The sequence below is a fragment of the Lepisosteus platostomus genome, chromosome 12 (assembly GCF_059453375.1).
Source record: "Lepisosteus platostomus isolate fLepPlt1 chromosome 12, fLepPlt1.hap1, whole genome shotgun sequence".
In the NCBI taxonomy this organism is placed as follows: Eukaryota; Metazoa; Chordata; class Actinopteri; order Semionotiformes; family Lepisosteidae; genus Lepisosteus; species Lepisosteus platostomus.
The window spans coordinates 13,622,912-13,648,877 of record NC_142622.1 but is presented as its reverse complement, the minus strand read 5'-3'; the positions used below and the strand labels follow the sequence as shown (position 1 = coordinate 13,648,877).

The following is a 25,966-nucleotide window of genomic DNA, read 5'->3' as shown; positions in this document are numbered from 1 at the left end:
GCATGAGGTTTAGCAGTGAAACTAGTGTTTTATCGATTTCCTGACATTCTGCCTACAAGTCTCATGCAGCATAAAAATAAGCACTTCACAAGCTAACAGATCACGGCTGAAATTTCTCATGTCTTGATCCAGAAACGTGATATGCACCGCCCTGCCTATACTGCACATATAGTTTAAAACCTGTATATGCAAGTGCTGCTTATTTAAAGCAAGTTCACAATGGTCATTTTTCCAGTTTAGTTTTAAAAATATAAAAATGCACTTTTGTGTGATACATAAGGGTGTTTCAATAAAGACGATAACAAAAGCTAAAATTATAAGCAATAATAAAGCCATGATACACATCCCTTTTCTTCATAGTCTCCAAACTTGTTGAGGCATGTGTCCCACCATGACACCAATGCAGAATATAGTAGAAAGTAGAGCATAGTAGCATAGTAGAAATCTGTTTTAGACTAATATAGTAGAGACTACAATATTTTCTTAATGTCAATGGCAATTTGTCTTTCTTTAAGGGACTGAAGAGCAATCCCTGAGTGCCAGATCAGGACTATGAGGTTGGTGGCTCAGTATGTAATACAATGCACCATTTTTTCATCTCCAGTAATGAAGTACTGGTGGACTGCATTCCTCCTACATAGTAACCTCTACATTGCAGCAGAGAACATTCCAAAAAGATGGACATGTGAATATCAATAAACGAATGAATTGCCCTCGTATACAATGGGTGCACACCTTGTAGTACCTTAACTGCCAATGGACAATGCTATGCTCCATACCAGAAAAATGTAAAGTTTGTTTTGTCTTTCTTCCATAATCATGAATTCAATTTTGCAAATTGTCTCATTCATTGAGGAAGTACTTATACTTGGACACCTATATTTCTGTTCATCTTAAATGTCCACCTTGACCTTATCAAAACCACTACAACACACCCACCTGTTTCCATGACGTGAAATAGAGAGCAAACATTTCTATAAACTGTTGACATATTTCTGCCAGTGTTTGGCACTTTGCACACAGAAATCAAATTGCTCTGTGTACCTCCATGTTACACTGTTTAGACAAGGCCAGAAATCTTTAAGGTGATAATTGACATGATAACATACAAGTGGGGCATTAATGTTGTCGACTCAAGCCGAAAAAAGCATTGTGTTTCTACCTGTTCACCTCTGCAATCTACCTATTCAATAGGTTATATAGTAACTCATTTTTAATTATAAGAGCTTTTGTTTATTGAAAACAGTTTGTTGATTCAATTAAATTAATGAAGCAGTTTCATGATTCGCTAGGTGATTTGCTATATTGTGGGTTTGCTGGCACACAGTAACTACCAGGCAGGAAGTAATAATATTATTATATCAGTACTGGATTGTATTTGAATTTGTATTTGTATCTGAAACTGAGTTCATCACTGTATTAGAATTATTTTGTGACATACAGTTTCAATTTCTTGTACAAGGGCAAGCTTTGAATGGGTAATATACCTATTTCGTCCAACCTCATTCAAATATAACCTTCCCTCTTGTCATAAAATGTAAGATTACATCAACAATGGTCCATGCAATTGTTTATATTTTTGAGTGAAGACCCACCCACTACATTTAGTCTATTGACCAAGGTATTAAAATAAACAGTCCTCAGTGATCAATACTTTACAATACGAAACCCTAAAATACACATTTAAGAGTACAAGCCACATTGCTTGACCTTGGATTTTTTTTTCACTGGTACAGAATGAACTTAAAATCTGTCCAAATCACCTATCATTTCAAACACCCGTTTAATTTGTATATTATTAACACCCACACTAAATAACACTTACATAATCTCTTAACATGCATGAGTGGGTGTGTCAGAACAAAACAAAGTATAAGCAATTAAAATCAAAATACAGAGAAGGGCAACAGCAATGCACAATGAATATGCAAGTCAAACATAGCAAACTAAAGAATTCACACACCCACACTAACACATAAGTTATTTCAGCTATCAAAACTGTCTAATTAGAAATTGCATGTAAAGACATTAACTTAACATTAAAAAATGTACATAGAGCCCTTTTTGTATTTCAGATAATTTATGTAGCAAATTCTTCTACAGTATACCATGCTCAACATATACTTGCATTATTATTTATTCTTTACACAATATACCATTATTTTGAAATGATTTTCAAGATTTTTATTTCCCCAAAAGTAACAGTGTACACAAGTCAGTACAATCACTGTACAGTCTTCTATCATGTACTAAATCATCCCCAAGACACCACAAGCATCATATTATAAAATGACCCCTCTTAAGAGGTGATATATTCCTGCATCTATTAAAGTCCTGGTCCTGTTAGTTCAAATAATGGGCTTTCAAAATCCCTGTTAATTGGTATGTTTACAATTCAGTAAGAAGACAAAGTCTTGTCAAGTAATCTTTCACATGTTTTGTAAAAGTATAAAGATATAGCTATTCTAATTCAATACAAAATAGCAAAAATGTGTCCTTAAACTTAGAAAATATGATGGGTATCTGGAAATTTAACTGTCCCTTGAATGATCAAAATATAAAACTTTCACTGGTGTGTTACCCTTCCAGTACACTTTTAATGTTCTCAGTCCATGATTCTTTGGCCTCTCTCAGCTGCAGCTGTCTAGTTACTGCCAATTACAGTGGAAGATATGTGAGCACACAAGCCACAGAGAAGGTGCTGTAAACACCTCGAGGTCAAATATTCAATGGTTCCCAACCCACCTGGGGAGCCTTGAACAAGTATGGGTTGAAGCAGTAAGTCTTCCTGCAATGTGTCCATCAAAGATGAGCTCAGATTTATGTCCCCATTGGCTCGGCAAATGTCAGAGATTCCACGAGGCTTGGCAGAGATATATTAGTCAACTTTTTGCACAAAGCTTCTCCTCTCAATCATACAAGAAGGACTTAGTGCATCTACAAGTAATTACACAAGGAGATTTTTTTTATTATTATATAGTTGCAGGTTAATACATAAACACAAGATACAGTAGAAATCAATTACAAAGAATAAATTCAGAAGACAGAGGACAGAACCCACCAAGGTTTTGGACGAGGAAAGTAGAATGTATGTTATAAGAGTGATTCATGACACATCTGTATATCTGTATATACTTTAGGATAACAAATATACTATAAGTTGGTGAGAAAATAGATTTTTTTAAATCTTAGTTATTTTATTTTTCTCTTCAAACCTTTTGTATTTGGGTTTTAAGTATTATTAGGAAATCAAAACAACGAACATTTTGTCTGTCAATAAGGGTTTTTTATTTTCTAAAATATTTCTTGACATGGGTTTGAAGGCAAAGTCTGGATCATGAAAGGTGAAGTATGGTGCTTAGAAAGGTCTGCACAATCTTTAGGTCCATATTCTCATATATTCTGGACCTTAAGCATAATTAGATCGTCATTAAAGTCTTAATAAAAGATTAAGATAACATGAATAAATGTATAACACAAAGATGTCAGATATATTTGGATCATATTACAAAATGTTCCAAAAGTAATATCCTGATTAAATTTGTGAACCTAAAGGTGGCACAGTGGCACAGTGGTTAGTATTGCTGCCTTACAGCGGTGTGGCCTTGTGGTCAATTCCTGGAGTGCTATCTGCATGACGTTTGTATCTTCCTGCAGTGTTTACATTGATTTCCTCCCACAGTCCAAAAAGGTTCTGATAGGTTAACTGGCTTCTAGGAAAACTGGCACTGGTACAAGCGTGTGTAGTTGTCCTGCAATCAACTGGGGTCCTGTCCAGGGTGTAACCTGTCTTGTCCTGCTGAGATTGAATCCAGCTCCCCTGTATTGGATAAAGCAGTTAGAAAATGGAAGGATGGATGGAAGTTTGTGAACCCTTAGATTCATTAACTGCAGGCATTGGTTGTAAATATAATCAGTCTCTCACATTGGCTCTTATGAATTTTTCTTCAGGTCCTGCCATAACATTCTAATGGTGCTTAGGTCAGGACTTTTACTCTGTCAATCAAAAATGTGAAATTTCTTCAACTTTGGCCATTCTGTTATAGATCTGCTTCTATGTTTAGGATGATTAACTTGCTTCAGTTGATGAATGGATGGCCTGACATCCAATTTATTGCTCCATGAATGATGGTTAGTCATCAGGATCTCCAGGCAGTAAAGCAAACCATGATACACCCAGCACCACACTTGAGGGCTGGGATGAGGTTCTTCTGTTGGAAGGTAGTTTCTTTTTGCTACACAAAACATTTGTGAAGAGAACATTCTTCTAGTTGTAGAATTCTTTGGCAAACTTGAGATAGATGACAATATTCTTTTTAGAGAGCAATAATTTCTTCCTAGAAATCCTCTCATGAAAACCATTCCAGTTCAGTCTTTTCCTGATGCTGAGTCATAAACATACTGTATTTGCTGCTGTGAAAGAGGTTTGCAGTTCCTTAAATGTTACTTTAGGGTTATTTTTGACTTCCTGTATGATTATTTAGGTCATTATTGGGGAAACGTAATAATACAGCTTATATTATGGCCAGCTGTATCACCCTGCAAATCATAACTGACAACCTACTGAAGCTAAGAAAGTGTGAGGCTGGTCAGTACCTGGATGGGAGGCCTCTTGGGAAAAACTAAGGATGCTGCTGGAAGAGGTGTTAGTGGAGCCAGTAGGGGGCACTCACCCTGCACTCTATGTGGGTCCTAATGCCCCAGTATAGTGATGGGGACACTATACTGTAAAAAGGTCCTGACGTCCTGGCTCTCTGTGGTCATTAAAAATCCCAGGGTGTTTCTCGAAAAGAGTAGGGATGTTTCCCCAGCATCCTTTACCAATCCCAATGTTTACCATTGGCCTTTACCAATCATGGCCTCCTAATAATCCCCATCTATGAACTGGCTTTATCACTCTGTTCTTCTCCCCACTGATAGCTGGTGTGTGGTGAGTGTACTGGAGCACTATGGCTGCCGTTGCATCATCCAGGTGGAGGCTGCACATGGGTGCTGGTGGAGGGGAGTCCCCATTGCCTGTAAAGCACTTTGAGTGGAGTGTCCAGAAAACTGCTATATAAATCTAAGGAATTATAATTCATTAATATTATATGTTTACAATGTAGCTTATAAACAAAGAGCCTTATTTGAAAAGTTGTGATTATCATGTTTGCAAGATCAGACAGCAATAAAATGAGGAAACTTTGCAAGACACTGGCCATTTCATTGGTTGATGTTAGCCATGTAGTGCATGATAATCCCAATAAGAAGAACCAGATAATGGGTTTTAGCATGGGTGCTAAATATGATTAGGATGCCATATTTTAACAAAGGATTAAGTCATGTTTTATAGTGTAAAACATTCTCTTGGTGCTCTACAGCACATGTCTATTTTGCATCACAGGCAAAAGAGTTTGGCAAATGTAATACAGCCAAATAATATACAATTAAAATGGCACCATTAAAATCAAGTAGAAGATTGGTTTTGTAAGTTTTAAGGGTGTGCACTACTCAAGAAAACAAGGTTTTTAAAGATGAAGTGACTTCAGTTCACTTTGGCATTAGAATGTGGCACCAAACACCAGAGGTATCAAACAATCTGCATTGCTGGTTTTTATTGCTAACCAAAAGCCCTCAACTGAACACTGTAACCTTCACAAGGGGAAAAACCTTTCAGCCACAAATACATAATAGTACGTTCTGAAATAATGACAATTCTTTATAACTCACAATTTCCAGTTTAGATTTACATTAGCTAGTAGCTATGTTGTCTGAAAACAAATGCTCACTTATATCAGCTTCTATTTTTTTACAGATATTTTTGCCCAAATGAAAGTGATAAACATAACAATGAGAACCTAAACCTAATCATATGTCCCTGAATGCTTGATCAAAACTTATTTCAAGAAAACAATTTTACCTATTATTTTTTTTAATTTACAAAAAGAACATCTACAGTACCATGTTATTATGATTACACAGACTGAAAAGAAAAGCTGGTTCCTTCGTTGCGTTTTACATATTGTCTCCTAAATCACAAAAAAACAATTAAAACATTTAAGATAAGATTTTAGTTTGCCCTCCAAAAAAATATGTACTAGTCTTTTACCCACAAAGAAAATATGTACTAGTCCATGGTGAGAAGGGAGATGCAGCAACCTTTGCAAATTATAGCAAAAACATTGGATTAATGGATCAATGAAAATGCACATTTTGATGGAAATAAATATTTACTCTGCTTACCTTTCTCTGAGAGATGTCAGGGAAGTAGTTTCTTGCTCTAAGGGCACCAAGAATTATTTTCCCTAAATTATACTGCAACTTGAAAAAACTGATGTAGACCTTATTGTTGGCTAACAGTCCCACACAAATGCTTGGTCAAGTGTAGCAGTGCCTGTACGCAGTGTTACTACAGATGCAGCCATTCAAAGTGCGCGGTACAGACACCGCAGTACAGATACCGCAGGTATGATGACACGCGATACCGCGGTGCGTGATTGGTTGACCGACAGGGGCACTCGTGGTCCGTTGGTCTGTCGTAGAAAGACTTACTGTAAACGTCTTTACTGTGCCCGTTGTAGATATTGAATTTTACCACTGAAGGGAAATCTTAGTAGCTGAGCATAAAAAGAATAGGAGCATACTGTAATGCGTGTGAAGGCCATAAACGATATTAATTTTGGAACGTAAACATACAGTATATAGCTGGTCTTGGTACTTTAAAGAAAAAAATACACACCAGTATTCCATTTCTCCCTAAACATTGTAAGCTTCGAAGTCTTTAACTAACGTGATACCGGAGTCAACAAGCATACTTTTAGAATTTGATTAAAAGGGAATATAATATGGAATCGCGTTTCTCAAGAAATTAATAACGGTATGATTATATCCGTGTACTGCGGCAGGGCTGTGTAGGGCTGTATATAATATGGAATCGCGTATCTAAAGAATTTAATAACGGTATGATTATATCCGTGTACTGCGGCAGGGCTGTGTAGGGCTGTTTCGCCTACCTGATCATGCGAACTGTCTTGTAGCCTACTGGTCTAGGTGCGTGACTACCAACTGGCAGGTTGTGTGTTCGAATCCAGCTGGTGCTGGACTTTTCATTTTTATTTATTTATTTTTTAATCGCGTAACATAAACATATTACCGTATGCAAACTGTACTGTATACAGTATGTATATGTATATTTAATGTCTTAACTGTGCCCGTTTAATTGAATAAAAAAAAATTATTTAACACGAACATTAAGCTGTTTACATCTTCCGCCTGAGAACAGTCACCCGTTGCTACCCAACGCAGAATGGTGATTGGCTGACACTATCTGATACCCCTCTGATTGGAGAAAAAAGACGTGCTAGTTTGCTATACATACTGTACCAGGAAGAGGATTTCTTTCTATTCAAAACGTGTAATTTAAAAGTTTAAGAAGTAAAAACCTTACAGTGTACACAGATTTCTAAACTGATCAGGATCGTTATCTTTGTCTTATGCATAATAATGTTCACCGCTCTGTCCAGCAAATTAATAATAAACTTTATTTTATATAGCGTTTTAAACGAATAAGTAATTAGATTGCTCATAAACCTAATCACTTGCTTTTTCTTTTTATTTAGGCTCAGATTTCAACTATAGATCGTATTATTAATAACCATAATAACAACCAACCAACAAAAACAACCATATAAACATAATGGTGGTGCTGGACCTTCCAGTTTTATTTATTTATTTTTTAATCGCGTAACATAAACATATTACCGTATGCAAACTGTACTGTATACAATATGTATATGTATATTTAATGTCTTAACTGTGCCCATTTAAGTATTGAATATTCATATCTAATTTTACCACTGAAGGGAAATCTTAACATAAACATACAGTATATGGCTGGTCTCGGTACTTTAAAGAAAAAAATACACACCGGTATTCCATTTCTCCCTAAACATTGTAAGCTTCGAAGTCTTTAACTAACGTGATACCGGAGTCAACAAGCATACTTTTAGAATTTGATTAAAAGGGAATATAATATGGAATCGCGTATCTCAAGAAATTAATATCGATATAATTATATTCATGTTGCAAAAGAACTGCAACGGACATAAAAACTCCCTTGCATGGTTTCATTACGACCAGAATCGGTCTTGAGATATTTTTAACTTGATTTACAGTATTTGAGAGGTGTCTTAACACCGATACTACAGTGCTTAAGTACTGCTCACGTATATGTTTCTAGGTTTATATTATGCATTTCATACGGTCAAATTACTTTTGAGCAACTAATAAGAAGCGCGAAACAGTATGCGTTTTACTTTCGTTTTGTGCTGGGACCCGTGGATTGATTAGAGATATCAAGTACATACAAGTCATTTTTTAAATGTTGTAGTTCGTCTTGAAAAAATGTTACGAGTACATCATCTATCAACAATTACACAGGTTCTGTTTCCATATTGCGGATTTTGGTTACGTAATATTATTTTCTAGATTTCACGTTGTGAATATGATGGGATGTCTGATGGGATGTTTCTAAAAATCCATCCTCTGTAAAACGTCTTCTCTAGTTGTCCTGCATATGTATTCGCTAATGAAGCTGTGTGTTCTGAGCCTGGATCTCTACATTTCTGTATGAACCAGCTTAGAGGGCTAAAGACAGCTTGTGTTTAAATTGACTTGATGTGACTTGTTCTGTGCCAAGTCACATTATTTTATAGCGTTTTTAAAGCGTTATCAAATACGGTGTTACTGTAGTTTACTGAGTCCCATGTCACATGGTCTGTGATTGAAACCTGTAAAACCGGTTTAATTCGTCACAGCCAGCACTCTTCAGGTGTGAGGGTTTTCTGCTCAGAATGAAACGCTAAAATGTTTGTGTATATTCTAATGGTAGTGGGGGCGGGGTGTGTGGGAACAGGTTTGGTTGAAATTGCATTGATATAATTCAAAATATTTTGCTAACAATGTTAACTGTTTATGAATAATAAAATGTATTAACTAAGGAGTAGGATGGCACAGTTGTTAGTATGTTTTTTGTTTTGTTTCTTTTTCATAAATACAACAGTAGTACCTGATGTCTCAGTGGCTTTCAAAATTAAATTATGCATGCAAACCTGTGAACTAGAAAGATAACTAAGATATCCATCCATTATATTCCATAATATCCATGAAATATATGGCGCTGAAATACAGTATGTGTGACGCATAAAAGACACCAAGGGATTGGGTGAGCTCCCATCACAAAAAAAAAAACTGCGAACCTGCACTACAGCGATCATAGTACAGTATGGAGACCAAGGCGTTTTACGGGAACAGACGGGGTGCTTCTGCCGCCCCAGCTTCCAAAGAGCGAAGGGTAAGCAAATACAGCAGACTTCATCTGAAATACGCGATTACAGCGCATATTACAAGGTATTATTGCCGTTTTGAATTTTAAATTCAATTATAATTATTTCTTCGTAGCCTGTTCTTCAAGAAAACACCGCACGGGCGAAACGATCTACCACCAGGACAGTAAAAAAGAAAGCGGTAAGACGGAAAAAAAGAAAAGTTTATTTTGACTTCTGTTCCGCGACTGATGAATACTACTGTGTGACTTTATTTCTTACATGAATTATGTTATTTTGCCACAGGCCGTGGGTCTCTGCTCTCGGCCACTGGCCAGGGTGCCAACCTGTAGAAGCAGCACCTGTATGGAGACATTTCGGCAGCAGCGGGAGCATTACGATGCATTACTGGGGAGGATTGGGAGGCTAGAGTTCCAGCAGTCAAACAGTTGAGCAGCTGTCTCCCGAAAAGTGCCTCTCCCCGCCGCGCAGGCTGCAATGCCTGGCGGAAGCTCTGCCCCCCGCAGAGCACACACCGCCTCAGGACACTCCATCCCGGCCTCTCAGTTCACCACCGCACAGGAATCTGTTGATGCTGTCCCCGCCGGCTATCTCCCCCCAGGAAGCACAGCGGAATTCACAGATGCCAGTGGGACGAATAATTCTCCCAGATGTCCAACTGCTACCCATCACCCTGGAGATGGAGGGGGGGTTGTACTTGCAGTGCATCGGCATAGACGGGAAAGCAAGAGCCGACCGCTACGCCGCCCTCGTGTTTCGAAATCTTGTGACTTTTGAAATTTACTGGGGGTGGACCACGTCTGTAAATTTCGATGGGTCCAGAGGCAAAAGTGCCTTGCCTTGCAATCTCCGGGAAACCATTAGTACGATGGTGAATCGGAGATTCTCAACCCTTGCTGCGTACGACTGGAAAAGAATTCGTGATCGGATCAACGAAATGCTTCGTAGGAGGAGGCGGTCTTTTCCTCTTGTCTAACAGTCTGTCCACAAACAAAACATTCCTGTTAGACAAGAGGAATTGAAAAAAAAACAATGTTGTCAATGAAAACCGGTGTGTGTGTCTCTCCCTGCTGGATGTCCCTCTCACAAACTGCTGAATGAATAAAATAATTTTATTGAGAACGAGTTTGCGATTGTCTGGTCTTTAAATTCTGGAGATACGCGATTCCATATTATATTCCCTTTTAATCAAATTCTAAAAGTATGCTTGTTGACTCCGGTATCGCGTTAGTTAAAGACTTCGATGCTTAAAATGTTTAGGGAGAAATGGAATACTGGTGTGTATGTTTTCTTTAAAGTACCGAGACCAGCCATATACTGTATGTTTAAGTTCCAAAATTAATATCGTTTATGGGCTTCACACGCGTTGCAGTATGCTCAGGCACTAAGTAAAAGGAGATGCTTCGTATTGCTTGACTAATTTTAAAAACTAAGTTATAAATATAAAAATTGCAGGCGCTGCTCTGGTGCGTCGGCTCCTACACAGTTCCTGTCTGCCGTAAGCGTTACAATATACATACAGTACCCAACACTGCTTGTACCCATCTGTCATGCAAATAAAACACCTTGAATTGAATTGAATTGAGGGGAGAAGGGGGGGATACTAAAGCCAATACTGGCTCAATGGGCTTTGACGTGCTAATGCGTTGGTTTAACGGTCCGGGTGTGGCAGGCTTCCAATGTCAACTCGACTCGATTAGAAGACAATGAACGTATTTTAGCCCTAAATGAATTAATAGCAAACATGGTTTACATAAAATACATTTTTCCAAGAAAGTTTATAATAATACGATCTATAGTTGAAATCTGAGCCTACTTTAAAAATAAAGGAAAAGCATTTTCAGAGAGCAATCACGCTGTGTTTATGTAGAAAAAGTGATTAGGTTTATGAGCAATCTAATTACCTATTCGCTTAAAACGCTATATAAAATAAAGTTTATTTAGAGATGAATGATCAGTGTCGCAGTTTAAATAATGTGAGTCAGGAAACTAACACAGCGCCACCGGATTTAATAACGCAATAAAAACGCTATAAAATAATGTACACATTATATAATGGACACAGTACAGCACAGTACAACAATACTGACCATGACTTTAGAAGCATAAATTACCTTACACTCAATTTAAACACAAGCTGTCTTTCTGTATGAACCTCTAAGCTGGTTCATACAGAAAATGTAGAAATGCATTAGCCTGATCATGATTAAAAAACACATAATTAAACACGCGTTTGCGATTTAAATCAGAACACGATTTAAATCAATATAAATGTTTATATTGTAACGCATACTGTCCAGCCTCCATTTCTCTATAAAAATTTACTGTTGCACACACACACACAATAGAAGCAGGAACAGCTGTCAGAAGGGAAGATATGTTCAAAATATCGCTAAATATCGATCATGTTGCGATATTTTGAAATATAAAAGTCAATTGATTGTCCATAATATCGCTTACCTATTTTTTCGAAGAAATGTTTGTTAAAATAAAAGTCCAGCACCAGCTGGATTCGAACACACAACCTGCCAGGTGGTAGTCACGCACCTAGACCAGTAGGCTACAAGAGAGCTCGCATGATCAGGCAGGCGAAACAGCCCTACACAGCCCTGCCGCAGTACACGGATATAATCATACCGTTATTAAATTCTTTAGATACGCGATTCCATATTATATTCCCTTTTAATCAAATTCTAAAAGTTTGCTTGTTGACTCCGGTATCACGTTAGTTAAAGACTTCGAAGCTTACAATGTTTAGGGAGAAATGGAATACCGGTGTGTATTTTTCCTTGTGATATTTTAAGCTCTAGTTGAATGATAGGTGTCGCATTTTAAATCATTTTCGTAGCTAGAAATTATGAAACGCCCTGTTAAAAGCAAGGAAGTTTTTATGCCCCGTTGAAGTAAAACAAAATGCCTGACAAAGTATGGCTTGGACAGATTCCAAGTGCTTGTACAAATGTGCTAAAGAAATTATACTTTGAGTATACAGCTTGTCCAAAGTCATCCATTATTAATACTATTAGTAATATCTTCAGTAAAGGCTTTGATGCATAAATATTTCTGATAAAGGTAGGTTGTGTACTTTTGTCCAACTGAGCAATCTTGCTTTCATAAAATATACCAACATTTTAATGACTGATGATTAACATGCTGTAATACACAGTTCAAAATTAAAGGCTCAAATGCTGTACATGAGAGGTTAAGCTCCCCCTGGCGGTTTTACAAGGCGACGCCGGATAGTTAGTCACGTGACACACGTGAAATGCGTGATACCGCGTGATACTGTGACACGCCCACCGGGGTATGCCGCGAAATACCTCACCCATTTTGAATGGCTGCATCTGTATTATTACTCATTTGATACATTTAGTAAAAAAAAACATTCCATATGCACAGTGCAGATAATGTACATGTAGTGTAGATCACTTACAACTTGGCTGCTAGTTAACTACTAACAACCAAACAAGCTCAATGAACATAAAGGCCCTCTCTTTCTTGTACTCCTTCCTGTCTTTGTGTAATTTTTGTGCATTGACCCACCTACTATAGATGAATCTTTGTTCAATCTTGTTTCTGACCCCTATAAGCCCTATAAGGGCTGCCAATTTTAATATGCTAAAGTTTTGCATATTGACTTCATATGGTGATAATTCTTTGTGCCACATTGTTCTGATTTGTGTTGTGAACTTTTCACATGCTAACCATTTTCCACTAATGTACATATTTTTTCCCATCATGGCAGCTCCAAAAAACGTAAAAGTTTTTTTCTTTTTGCTATTTGAAAACAATCGTGTTGGAGAAACATTGGTTGTAAGGTCACCCAGTATATATACCCAATATATTGAACTCTGCTACAGTATATATGACAGTATATATTACTTCCTGGTCATTGAAACAGACAACAAAGAGTGAATAGGGTGCAGAAAGTAATAAAATGTCAGAGATTAAAATTACAGAATGCAATACTTTGGTGTAGACTATGCCACAACCAAAGTATTTTATTCTTAAGGCAAGTAATTTGCCTAGGAAAACAGCACAACTGGGAACAGTGGAGATTGATGTGGTGAGGTTTGTAGGGGATGTTCAATTTACAGTGCACATCTAGTTTATAGCATTAAGAATAGACTGCATCAATACGGATCTTACTTAACAAAAACACAGGTGTGTGTGCTCTGAATTCACAATGGCTTTATTATAAAAGTTATGGAAAAATGCCTGTTGGGCTAACACATAGGTTACAGTATTAGGTCAAAATGAAAAAAAACAACATTTGTTTTATTTATAGAACCTCTCCAAACCCAAGGATGCCATACATAGTGATATACTGTAGAAAAAGACTAATCATACTCGGTCAGAAATTCTGGATATCTTCATTGTATTTTTTTAGTACCGTAATTTTCCTACTGAAGATAAATAAAGCTCAGTATCACTGATTTTAAAGAACTTCACTCAGATAGCTGTCACCTTGAGAAGGTGTTCTATAAAAAGATTAACTGACAAGATTCTCTTTTCCTGTTGACAGGAGTTGTCTTAGGAATGTAGTCCTATAGTCTCTAAACAGCAACTACTAACTCTGAAGGTCTGTAACAAAAGTTATCTGATTTCCTCATATTCGGTATGGAAGTGCTAGCTCAGCTAAAAATAAAAGGAGAAGAATTATAAGAGTTAGCAAAAAGCATAATGACATTAAACAAGCTGGGATAAAAAATAAACTATAAAAATGTGTGTGAACCTCAAAAATACAATTAAGTATCCTATATATATATAATAGACTTAAAAAGAGGTATTAAGTTTGGCTTGAGAACAATTGAAGTTCAGACAAAAATATATCAATCAAAAAAGATAATATACCCAAAACTTTCTACACATCCAAAACTTTAATTGGAGATTGCAACAAAGGTTTCAGCCACAGTACATGACCTGCATCAGACATATAGTACAAACAGGTGTTCTCCATGCTCTTTATATATAGTCATTTTCAGATAAAATCGGAAAAGCTATAAAATTTAAAACAATCTTTTGGAAAGAGGTCGAACCGCCCCCTTATACCTACCTACAATATGTATAAATATGACATTTTCTTGGTTCCTTGCATGTCTTTCACATCCCTCTATCCACAACATCCTCTTTTGCAGCAGCTCCCTGACTCTTTAAACATCAAGTGGGAGGGGTATCTGACAGCCTTGTACTTACAGTACAAATGGTTTGTCATTTCTTCATCCATGTGAGTTACACTGATAAAGCTCACTATCCACATCACATTCTCCTCCTAAATTAGGGTTGGAATGACTAATGAAAACTACTGATGACCAATCAAAACATTCAACCAAGCATGAAGGCTCTGATTGGACAAACATAGACGGTAGATATTATCAAAAAATTATCTTGATCACTGATTGAGATTGTACTTTTATTATGATTTTTTGTGATTAAAATAAAGTCTTGGATTTCGAGGGTGTGATACTAGTTTTTTTCATTACATTTCTTGTTTGGAATAATCCAGGTGGAATGTGGTTACACCATTTACCCACTACTTTGACAAAAGACAATTTGGATGGAGGAATGGAATGGGCTTAGGCTGCAAATTGTTATACCCCGGGCTAGACTGCTACAGTTGCTGACTGACAGAGATCCAAGTGCAAGGACTCGGTGATCCTCGGTAGACAGCAGAGAGAGCTGAAGTGTAAGAGCTCAGCAAGAGCTGGGTGAAACAGATATGGCAAATGGAGAAAAGGAATCATGAATCTGAAGAGACTGGAAGCTGTCGGAAGACAACATTGGATCCATACTAGGAGCTGGATTCAGACAGATCAGGTGTCTTCATTTCTATGAAGAGAGAAAGAGTGAAAAAGTGCTCACACAATGTCAGAGCACTGACCGAGTGGTGCAAAGTGTATTAAAAAAAGAACTTGATATAATAATTAGGAGGATCGATTGGACGGTTGTTAGAACATGGAGCGAACTGATAAACAACCTGAGCGTGTTTGAATACGATTCCCTGGGGGAATGTTACTGTAACCTGGGGCAACTGAGGACAAATACAGTATTTCAAAACCTTATGGAGATGGTCACATTTTATTATTGAAATACATCCTAATACGAATACTTTCACTAGCTAGAGTAAAAGCTAGCTTTTACTATCTACATTCATATCATAAAAACTTTCATATTTAACTATTCTGTACGTAATATGAGCTGTATTTTGAAATGTCCCTACAGCTTCTTTAAGCGACTGTCACTACCATCATGATGCATGATTTTAGTGCTTTCAGAAACATAACAGTTGTGGGTGAAAATACTAGTTCATTCAAGAGACACATGTTAAAGGCTTAAAAGTACACCTTCTAATTTAATCTTTGATAACTCAATATTTTGTAAACTGCATGACCAATTAATCGATTCCAACAGATGATATTTTTATTTTCCATTTTATATAATAAGTGTCCACATATGTGTGTTGACATCTAGTTTTTAGAATGTTTAAACTGTATCCTAAAATAGTAGTATGATTAAGCATTACATAAAGCCTACATTATATTAATAGTGCAGCAGTGATACTTCATTATTCATGTAATCACAAGCTTCACAAATGTACTAATTTGCATGTGCATACTCCATACCACCTGGAACTACAAACACACCGTACCACTCCATTTATTAGCACATTGGTCCCAACAGATCACACACATCAATCTCTGAACTACTAAATAATTAGTTTCCTATCTATAAGCCTTATCCACAAAAATATTTGAGTCATTTTATACATATTGTAATGTTACCAGTCTGCTCTCTACGACATATATATATATATGTCTATGTACTGTATGCTGATTGTACTGTTGCATATTGGCATGTGTGTAGCAAATCTGGAAGTAAATAGTGACAGATTTTTCTTATTTGAACTAATAAAAAAGTCATAATATATAAATACCACTCAAATGTAATGTGTTGTAATGTCTACAGATCTCTATTACATACATGTCTATGTACAGTATGTTGAATGTATACATTGTATATGCCTATTGGTATATGCCTAAATCTGGAAGTAGATTTTGAAAGTATTTTTTTTTAACTCATGAAAATGTCATTATATATATAAATCCCTATCCAGTGATTTGACAAGTGCAAACTAGTGCATTTTACATGCAGCAGAACCTTACTGACCGTTTCATTTTTATATCTTGTTCTAATTGTAAACTTTTGGCAGTAACAAAACAGTGAGGCAACATAACAATTACTAACATATTTCTTATAAATTATAAGCAATCACAACAGTAAAATAACCTCCTAGTTAGGTAAAGTACTAACATTACAAAGAAATACAATTATTAAAAACACCAGGACAAGAAAGAAATTCTGAATACAATTTTAATACTGTACAATCATTAATTTATACTTTAAAACATCTTTGGAATTTATTATTATAGTACCAAAAGTTCACAAGACATTACAAAATAATTAAATATAGCTGAAGAACAGGTTAAAACTGAAATGGTACCCTTCTAAAAATGGTTCTTCCTCTTTAAGCATTATGCAGAATCATAATGCAGAATCAACTATAGAAAACATCACTGGGATGTCAAAAGTATCCCCAGTACTGCAGAGCTGTGGGGTTTGTAAGAGAGCACTTGTGAGGCCACACACCTGGGGTTGATTTAGCTTGACCTGCCAGCCCACATTTTCCAGCATCAGGACTGTGGCTCAAGCTTGTTTCCTGACATGGGAGTGTGGAAGGTGGGAGTTTCACAATTCCAATTTAAATTAAAGGTTTGGTCTTCCTGCAAAAAACCCTAACCTTATCCTTTTCCTTTGCCTCCCTTTTTTAACCTAAGCCATCTTTGCCAACAGTAAACATGATCTGATTACCTATTATCCACATAGTCAGTGCTTTTTCAGTCTTTTCATATGGGACAATAATACTATTGTTTAATACTACATTGCTCCTAGACGTTATTAGTTTAAAAAGAGAAAAATTGGTGAAACCTGTGTAATGCTGTAAAAAGACAATTTTTCATCAATATTTTCTGCTAGTTTGTTTCCTACACAAGCAGAAATCTGCCTCACTTAGCTTTACATTTTTTTAAACTGAGGATAAAAAGGAAATATGTAAATTAAGTGCTGTTTAAGTGTGAGAAAAGAGCTTGAAATGACAACAGGAGATAGCTCTTTCTTTTAGCAAGCTCAATAGTGCCAAAGAGGGGCATTTACTGTATGCTGATAAGATTTTTTAAAGCCTGTAGACTTGTAATATTTGATAAAATCCCTTACAATTATATACATTCATTAGTCTTAGTGACATTTTAAGTCAAATATATAACAAACATACTGTATGCTCTTGTTTAAGTGACAATAAATACCAATGTATGTTTTTTGGTTACTAAAATTAACCAAAGCCTTACCAGACATTGTCTATATACTTATGAGCAATAACCAATGTTTCCAATGCCCTATTATAAAACACTAGGTAATATTAGTATTATTAAACTCATATTAACAAACCAAAAGGTTCTGTCCTTTTAAAGTATCCCTCAAAAGCATAATTTTATATTATCTGTTATTTTGTTGGTAACAATTATTAACAAAGTGTTTTACAAAAATTCAAATAAAACTGAAAGAAATTTAATGACTCAGATGAAAAAGAATGATATAGATGCCTAATCCAAAAATAATATATATACAGGCACTATTCAATGCACTTTATTAAAGCACTTTTAATCAATACCATGTTTCCCATCCTCGTAATGGTCCCTTGGCATTAAGATTAAAGATATATTTCGGCAGCACTTTAAAGCAGTAAAAAGAAAAGTGGGGTGAGTGGAAATGAGTTCACCACAGATTTTTCTTTAATGCTTAGTCTAATCATTTTATATCCATCCAACAATCCCCAGGGCCCCAACCCCATCACCTCTCCAGCCGGTGGCTGAAGAATAGGGGTCCATCCCAAGATAAAAAAACTCCCATGCAGGAAAGCCAGCATGTGACCTCTGTCCCTACCTACCCAGGCATACACTGAATTAGGCATGCTTTACAGTTTCCATGACAACAGGGCCTGCATGGCATGTGAAGGAGTCGTACACTTTTGTGGAGGCGCTCCCAAACAAAAGGCAAACCAATGGCACTGCTTGGAGGGGGTCGACTGAAATTTAAGAAGTTTTAGACAGCTTCTTATACTCATTAGAAATCAGTAGCATCGCCCTTTCCATTCTTTCTTTCAGCTGTGAGGCCCCTGGTGGCAGAAGCTCAATGTGACATGCTCCAAGGGAGAGCCTGTGAAAAAAATAAATAAAATGAGCTCTGCTCCAAATATTTTGTTTCTCTACCACCTTGTCTTCCCCATCTCTTCCATGTCTCTTCCTCTGTTACACTAAAGCTAGGCGAGATGAAAATTCCAGCCACCAATGCATGACTAATATGGGGACACAAACTGTGATGGTCGAAGTCTTTGATCATAATTCCATTTAACTAAAGCAGAAAAAGAAAAAAAGAGTGAAATGATTGTGCTTGTTACATTTCCTTCATGCTTCGTCAGGCTTGAGTCCGTTCAGTAACAGCTGTAGTATGCAAGGCACGTATACAATTAAGGATTAGTTATTCACAATAAGCCTAGAGCAAGACTGGGTTTTTATTTTTTTGTGGGGGAGACACATGCTCATAGTAATCAGTTTTGGATATTGCTAGCCTTCACTACTTAACCCAAGATGATAATCTAAATCCCCCTAAATTGTATCTCTGTACATTCTTTCTTGAGATTTATTAAGCCTTAAAAATGTATTAAAATGTAAAATTTTACAAAAAGATTTTGCTATTTATTATATAGCGTATAGATTTATTCATACCTCTAATGAAACAAAAAAAAATACTGTGTAGCAGAATACGTTACAGGCTGGGCAACGTGTATTGTTTATAAAACTGTAAAAATGTTGGACTATAATCAATATTTTAGAGAGCATATTCCTTCACACCTCTGAGTATTCCTTTACATATCCAACAAAAAAAACTACAATAACTTTTTGCTCTTGCAAAGTACAGCGAGAGTTTCTGAAAGGCCTCCTAGGCTTTTTGCTTCCTAGGGTACAAGAGGAGGTAACAAATTGGAAGAAATCAATAGTAGTTTCATCATCACGGTTAAGGTCAGAGAGCTCTTTGAAGACAGTAGGAAAATGGTCATTGACCTTCATAAGTTGGGGGAAGGGTATAACAGAATTACACAAGTGGAATCTACCACTTTCCAATTAATGTCCACTACTATTGAGGCATCCCTGCCAGGAAAAACTACCATTTAATTTAGTGTGTCTTAAGTCAGATGAAATGACAATCAGTATTTTGAATAGTGTAAAAAAGTTACGCTCGTGTGTAGAAATCACTTATGAAATACGAAAGGGCCTATTATGTTTTGGGGTCATTTTGAATCTAAGGATGCCCTTAGTCCTTGTTAAACAAGGGGGAATCGTGAATCAAGAACTCCAACACATACCAGGACACATTGACCGAACACCTGGTTGCCTCTGCCAGGAAACCCAAGCATGTATGAAAAACTGCAAGAATCCAAATTGGCAAGGAAATGGATAACTGCACACCAATTAAATGTTTTCAACTGGGCTTTTCAGTAGAACGTTTGTGTTTTGTACTCAATAAGGCAGTTCACAAATGGAAACCAAATGATTAGAAGAACCAAGAGCAATGCTGTTTGGAATAAAGGTAAAACATTTCCCATCAGAAGTGCCAGAAAACTCATAGCACACTACAGGAGACATATGTACTCCATGCCAGAGGTGGATGTACAACATACAAACAACATTGATGCAAATAAAAGTGATCATCATCCCTGCATAGTCTAAGGTTCTTTCAAATTTTGAAAAGTAAAATGAAAATGAAAAATCTATCATTTTAACCTTTGAACAAAACAACAAACTGAAGCTGAACATGCTGAACAAAATGCTAAGGAAGTTGGAGCTGATTTTATCCATTGGTAAAGATGATATTGCATAATGGAATTGTGAAGTTTTATTTAGTTTGGGGGTTTCAGATAAATCCCTAAAAGTTAAACAGAAATACCAAGGGCTCCAGGAACTACAGATACAAACAACCCCAAATAATAACAGAATTCCTACCATTTCATAGTGGGCATTTACTTAGTGTTTTTTACACCAAACACAAACAGAACACTGATGAGCATTTAAAAGCTCAATTTTCATTTAATCTGACTTTGACATAATTCCAAAAGAAGTACTTTAGCAAATTCAGTTTGCCCTTTTTTATGTTTTGATAACTGAAGAGGCTTCTTCCCTGCAACCCTGTCGTGAATGCAACATTCACACAGGTGATAGGTTCAGGTAATTTTTTATACTGTGGATTTGCGGTTTTCTCCTGAACCACTTGGTTCAAAACGTGTGGTGGCAAGATACACTTGCATGGTTTTCCTTGAAGGGATGCATCCAAAAACACTTGTCTCTCAGCCTGTAATGACAAGATAAACTTATGAAGGAAAAAATAAGGTTAATTCTATGCTAAAAAATAGGTGAAAAAAACAATATTTTAGCTGTTGAGGATTCTTCAGGTGTCAGGATGACTTCTTCATACCTAAAGAAGGCACAACAGGCAAAATGTTGTGATTGTTCTAATTTTCAGTGGGGAATAACCTTTACCTGTTTATCCATTGCAGCCAATGCATGCTAACCCAGGTCTGCATTTAAAGATACATTTGTGTTCTCTTCCTGGCTGAGATTCCACTACACCGCTAGCCTTACATTTCTTACTAAAGGACACTACAGATTTTTGTGTATTCTTTTAATAATCATCCCCCAGCTTGTGGATGTCCATGAACATTTACCTTGGTTGGATAGCTCTCTGACCTTCATGATGACAATGTACTTCATAATGGATTTGAATAAATGTATAGGTCACTGAATGTGCATTTGTTTGCATGTTATTCCAGCAAACATCCTGACTGGATTACTTTCTGAAAGTCAAGTTTTCAATCAACTGGATTCAGAACGAACTGCATTAATGTTAGTCTTGTGATGCAACAAACAAGCAGGTTATGAGCTGCAGGCTATTAACCCTCATTACCTCTTTTACACCACACATTTAATAATGTCAACAAGAACACCCAAAACATTTGCCAGAATTGGGTCTCACACAATAAATCACAAAATACAAAAAGTGGTTACACACTAAGTCTTGCTTGCTGATCATTGCTCGTTTATTTTTTATTTGTATAAATACTTGTCAGTTTTTCCAACAAACACAGAAATTTGTCCTTTGTGTTGTCAAAATGAAAGCCTTAAATTCCATGCTGACCTGGCAATGTATTCTGTGTGGCCCAAGGGACCCTCGAGAGTGAACACAAGTCTGGAAACCAGTAAACACTAATGTTGATATTCAGACCCATGTACCCCTCAGGTCAGACCGTTTTATCTCCTTGTCCCTCAGTCCCTTGGGTAACTTGCTTACAACTAAAGAAGTCCATGTGGGACAAACAGGCCTTCCCACAGAGCATGTCTTCTTAAATTTTCTTTTTTTGTAAACAGACCACATGGGTTTACAATAGATGAGATCAGAGTGTCTAAAATGATTGTTTCCTTTGGAAAATGTCATAATTGTCTATAACATATGGTTATGATGGGCACCTTTTACTGAGTTCTTACTCTATTCCAGTAATACATTTAAATATTAGTTAATATTCTAGTTGAGAAGGGCCAATATTTAGGTGCTCTGTATGTTTTATGTGTTATGTACTAGTATACCCATGCACCAAGAAATGTAAAATTCAGGTCTAATAGATTTAATCAAATATTTTAAACATAGACCACAAGCAATCACAGAAAAGGTAAACAATTATACAATGATATGATAAGCTGCCAGTATGATATACAGTATATACATATTACATTCAAAATTAAAAGGTTATAAAATTCAGAATCGGGGATAGCCTCTTATAGCATGGATACTATCCTGTCAGACCTGATACACAGAATTAATCAGTCTCTGGAATGGCTCTCATGAAATATTCCACAGTGTTTTAGTCTCCATTGTTTTATAGTAATTTTTCTGTACTTTACAACAAACTCAGTCTTAGCCCATAGGTAATTTTGCTGCTTTGCTCTTAGATTTGAATGCTTGAGACACTTTAATGGATGATGTAAGACTGCAGTTTCTACATCAGTAGTAACTCTCCTGGAATGTCTCTTTTTAAAAACTGTCCTACTCCTCCCATATTCTAATTTTCAAGCAAAAATAACAAGGATACAGAGTTATATTATTAAAGTTATTCCACCTGAACAGAACCACATATATTGTATATAACTGATGTACAGGAAGGCTCCTCAGAGGAAAGCACACTGAAAAACATCCTAAATAATGGTTTCACACCATAACAGGAAAAAAAGGAAAAGGAAAAAGGAAAAGGAAAAGGAAAAGGACATAAGTATAGCATGAGAATAAAATTAAAAACAAACTTTAATGTATAGCATGGATACCCAAAAGAAAGCAGCTCCTGTAACCTAGCAGTTCTTCTTTTTAAGTTTTAATTTCATTTTCCATCAATACTAGAAACAATAAGAGCAAGCTTCTGGAAAAACAGTCAACTTTCTACAGCTGACTTTTGTCACTAGACTCTATCCCTGAGAGCCATAGGTATAACAAGATGAGTCTTAACCTTAAAAACAACAACAGGTATTTATTGATAGCCAAAGATTTGACAGAATACATCACTAGAGCTGGCTTGTTAGATAGATGAAATGCTGACATTGCGGATTGGCAAAGTCAAAAGTCCTTGAAGGAAAATGTCCACAAATTTCTAATGTTCTAATCTAAATGTTTTTTAAGTTTTCAGCAATTGAAATGATATTCTCTATTGTTCATCTGTGTTCCCACGGAAACAGTCATTAATGTGGCTTAGATGGCAATAGAAGTTAAAGAAGAATCTGACCCTTTCATTTTTGGTAGTGAGTTCATTAAGGTCAAATGCTTCTTTACAAAACCAATCCATAATTTGGGCAATACTGGATATTATGGGCATTAATAGGGCATGATAATTATGACTAATTGTTCTTCTTATGACGTCAAGCTTCCCATTTAATTCCTTGGTATGACTGGCACATTGTCAAATCCTGTAAAGAAAATGTGCCCCAGAGTACTTTTTGCTCCTGGAATATCCACACATCAGTTGCACAAATATCTTTGTGGTGAGGTTTGTGTCAGATTATGTTTTAGTCCTGTGAAGAACATCAGTGGAGTACAGCCACCGATAAATCCCTAAAACATTAACCATTCAAGTGTAACCATTTAAAAGGTTTGTCAGAAACACTGTTTGATAATGTTTTTCACCTGCTCAGACCTGCAGTGGGATCATATTCTTATCTCAGCTGGTCATTACAATATACATGAATGCAGCTTGCAAACAGATCGAAGGTAGCAAAGAGTTTTAATATCCAAATGTATTATGAATTCAACTAATAATAGCATTAATAATAAAAATGTCAACTGGCAAATCCACAATTCAGCTGTCTTATGAAGAATTCTTAAAATGTGATACTTTAACTATCTAAAAATCTATTGAAAACATGGTAACAATGTACTGAAAGAAAAAAGAATGAAATAAATTTTAGAATAGCAATATATATGTAAATGTACTGTTCAAAATCACACTCAGAGCATTAAACTTGACACACAGCAGTGTAAATTTGTTCAGACTTTCAGCAAATCTAATATTTAATTTTAAATAACACTAGCATTTTCAGCTGGCTAGAAATAAATAACAGCTGTCTCTGCAGAGTCACAAACTTGAAATGAACTGATAAGGCAATTTACCACATTTAGGCATTTAAAACATAAAGGACCATCCTTAAAAATTCCAGTTATATTTTTATTCTGTTTCCCATCAGTCAATGTAAACATGGTAAACATGGCCATAAACTGAGAGGACGTATTTACATACTATAATAATACTTACGTGAACATGCATCTTATCTAATTAGATCGTACTGGAGTGTATTAGTATATTAAGTGTCTTGTTTTAATTGAGTCACTGAATACCAAAGACTTGACAGAATGAAGTATGCTCATACAGCATGCTCTTGCAAATAATCAGTCAAATAGATGCATTTATGAATTTCTTTTTAAAGTCCACATAAAGCAATCTACAATCACGCGGCAAAGATCACTACAACTAACATTTAAAAAAATTACCATTGCTAGATGGGCCAAATGACGTCCTCTTTTGCAACCTTATTGTAGCCTTTCTTATTAACCTCCTTAATTCCCAAAAATAGTCTAAACTATATCACTGTGTTTCTATTTAAAATATTTTATTTACAGTATTTTTGGTTAGAATACTGTCTTACTGTGAAAAAATCTATTTTATGATGCTTTGATAGATAAGTGGTTTTACTGCAGTAGTCATGTGCAGAGTTGTTACATTTGATTAACATAATATCAAAAATGGGATAATATCAAAAATGAGAAATGTATTGATGTTAATACAGCAAAAAAAATAATGGGCATCAAGGTCAGGAAGCTTAGGGACAAAATATATTTTTTACTATAAATATTTCACCTATAAAGGGTTAATTCTGTGTCAAAAGTACAGTATGTTCATCCTTTTCAAAACTAAAATAGAGAACAAAGCAGTTTGTTTTAACAGCATCTGTTACTTTGCATTCTAAGATGTGCCTTATTTGTGTAAATTTACATTTCTAGCTTGCACAGATGATCACAATTAGAATGAAATGGAGAAATAGGTACTCCAGTCCATCAGATTAAAATGGAAGTTCCTATCTATGGTCTTCAGGACCCAGAATCCAATAGGTTTTCTAGTTTCCTTTAATTCTAAACAGCTCTTACAAGCCTGGATCAAAAAGGAGCAGGGATTGTGATAGCTTCACATCACATAAAAAAACCCTTAGGTACAGAAACCACTCACATAAAATAAGTGTCACAATGAAGGATGATGGCAAGAAAGCACATGCCATTATGACAGTACAGGATGAAAGTCATCGACTTGATGTTCCAATTTTTTTATGGCCAAAAATCTCTTGCCACCTGTGTGAAAGTTCTCCATGCATGAACTGTGAACAGTCCTGGAAAAATAGTGCACATACAAGAGAGATGGATAGAATACAATTGATGGTTGGGGTTTTGTATGGCTAGATTGAAGAAAAAAATGCTATATTAGGTGAATGCACGCTTGAAAGAGAGGTAGAGTTACTGGACAAACTTAACGTACTTTAATCCAAGTATATGCACCAAAACATTGACCGACAAGAATAACAAAAAAAATCATGCTGAAGTAAAACAAAATAACACCCAATCACAGTATTTAATTTGACATAATAATAATGGGAGATTTTTAATGCCCACATTGAGGGAGAAAGACATGGATGGGGATACATTCTTCGCCTGCATACATCTGGAACAACAATAGACATTGACACCAGATTTATTAAACTTGGAAAATGGTATCAGAATCCGAAACGTATTAAAAAATTATAACAAAAATATCTGGGTTTCATCAGACTGGAAAATAAAAAAAAAGGAGACATTAAAATCTTTGAGAAATCCAAGTAACAAGACATTGGGGTTCACTAATCAGAAGAAATTCTGAGCAGAGTACATAACTAGGTTTGCAGCCCTTAAAGATC

General features: G+C 36.0%; 1 long non-coding RNA gene across 3 annotated transcripts in view; it reads right to left on the bottom strand.

Annotated features, from left to right (window-relative positions):
* Positions 1-25,966, bottom strand: part of LOC148651124 (uncharacterized) — a 242,970-nt gene that overhangs the window by 73,257 nt on the left and 143,747 nt on the right. Inside the window, exon 6 of one of the 3 annotated variants that reach the window (XR_015925663.1) lies at positions 14,185-18,593. The exons of the other annotated variants lie outside the window; for them this stretch is intronic. This is a non-coding gene — a long non-coding RNA (uncharacterized LOC148651124). Of the gene's footprint in view, positions 1-14,184; positions 18,594-25,966 lie in introns of those variants that run through there. 3 annotated transcript variants of the gene reach the window in all.